Raw genomic sequence first — 2202 nt, 5'->3', positions numbered from 1 at the left:
AATTGCTCTAATCTGGTCAACAGTGATTAAACAATTAAGAACATTTTCAATTACCTCCATTTACCTTTAATTAAATTTACCTGTAAGAAACTTACATATTCTAAGAACCCAAGAGTGAAAAAAAAAGGCGAATGTGTTAAATTTCTCAACCACACTACATCTGCCATATTCAGTGCCGACCTGGCGTTTTACCCAATTGTTTGTTTGACGTTAAGCACAAAGCTACACAATGAACGATCTGCGTTCTGTCACCACGAGTATCAAAACCCGATTTCTAGCGTTGTAACTTCGCAGACATACCGCTATACTAGTGGGATACGTTTTGCCTAATATCAGGGCTCATGTAACGGGCACTAACCACAAAAATCCTTAAAACTACAAGGGATAATTTCAAACATATCTCATAATGACTCAAATGAACAATAAATTTGTCAGCCTTGCGCCCATGGCTTTCCAGTAATTTAGGTCTCTAACCTGGCCGTTTAACCTGTGTGCAACATAGAACGATGTTCAGATTGAAAATATCTAATATCAGCCTCTTTCTTATGGCAGTTTTCTTTTTCGTTAGTTCAAATCTATAGAAATAACATTCGATTATTATATGGTTGAGTTTTAATGTAAAGAATATAAAACTGGTAGTTATCTTAAACATTAAAAAAATTTAAAGCCGGCTTTAAAACAGAATTAATTCGAGGAAGGACGATCTCAATTCCACTAGAAATATCAGTTATTTTGTACAAAAATACCTGCAATAACTTTGCATCCTCAAAAAACGTTGTTCAAACATAAACATTTGTCTGAAAAAATATAAATTTGAAAATAATCATTTACAAGTAAGGTGTATGTGAATGTTAAATCTTTTTCCTGTTGTTAAAAACAGTTTTCAAGTTATTTTAAGTACAGTAATACTAATAGTAGGGATCGACAAGGATTCCAAACAATTCACGCGCCGAAAAACCACCCTATCGAAATCCTAAGCGAAAAATCGACCATTCAAAGTATTGGTTGCGATATATATAGTAATGCGCATATATACTAATAATACGCTAAAAAGGTCGCTAAAGTTTCCGATATATCAATTCAAAAATTTCTAAAACAGTAACGTTTTCGTCTACTACCTACCTACTTGATCACGTCAGCGGGGCTAGCGCCTAGACCGCTCGGACTATCGCTACAAGATTTCTCAAACTTACTTGACTGGTCTGTGGGTATCCACTTTTGATATTCCGATAAAAATTTGTTTATGTAAGGGTATAATATAAATGGTAAACATATCATGCACGTACTTAAATATCTTTTTAACCCAATTCAACCCAACGAATGGCACTACATATCAATGGATAGACACGCGACAGTTTCTAAATGTAAAATATATACATTATACATGTATAACATAAAAGTAAACAAACAAGATTATTAAAAAATTCGAATTTTAAATTGTAGGGATCGTGCTATAAAAGTAATGAAACAATAATTGAAACCACAATCACAAATTTATAAAATTTAATCCCTACTTTGACAGCTTTATACACTTATCTGTAGGCCAAAGTAAAGATTAAATTTTATAAATTTGCGATTGTGGTTTTAATTCTTGTTTCATTACTTTTTAAAGCAAGATCCCTACTTCATTTTAAAATTCATAATTTTTTAATACTCTTGTAACTTGTAAGTACTGCAAGTAAGATGGTTCCCAAATATTTTTTTAATAATAGATATCAATTTATAAGTTAGTCAGATCTATTTATGAATTGCTGAGGTTAAACTGTAGATATTGTATAAATTTGTAAACATAAGTTAAATTCATAAAGTGGATTAGATCTTTTGTGGGTCTTATTATAAAGTTGTTGTTTTTTTCAAGCACTTGTATAAATAAATACTTTTTCCTGTTGAATATTTCGTGCACTTTCTTGGATACCAGATTGTAAGGTGAGACATGACTATTAACTGTTTACATTTCGTAATCATGTTAGGGTAGAAAAGTCTTTCTAATACTTGTTTTTGGATGATAGTCAATAGTCATAAAACATTTGTGAAACGATAAGTGATATGTGACAGCATGCTTTATTTAGTCAAATATTTGGCTTATCACTTATCCTAATAGCCATTCACAAATCTGGGCGTTAATCTCATCGTAGGAATAAGTATATTTGTGTGTATATATATATTTATTGTTACTTGTGGTAATAGAATTACTTTCTTTAT

The sequence above is a fragment of the Limulus polyphemus genome, unplaced genomic scaffold (assembly GCF_000517525.1).
Source record: "Limulus polyphemus unplaced genomic scaffold, Limulus_polyphemus-2.1.2 Scaffold92, whole genome shotgun sequence".
In the NCBI taxonomy this organism is placed as follows: domain Eukaryota; kingdom Metazoa; phylum Arthropoda; class Merostomata; order Xiphosura; family Limulidae; genus Limulus; species Limulus polyphemus.
The sequence above is the reverse complement of the archived record's forward strand: the minus strand, read 5'-3'. Positions refer to the sequence as shown.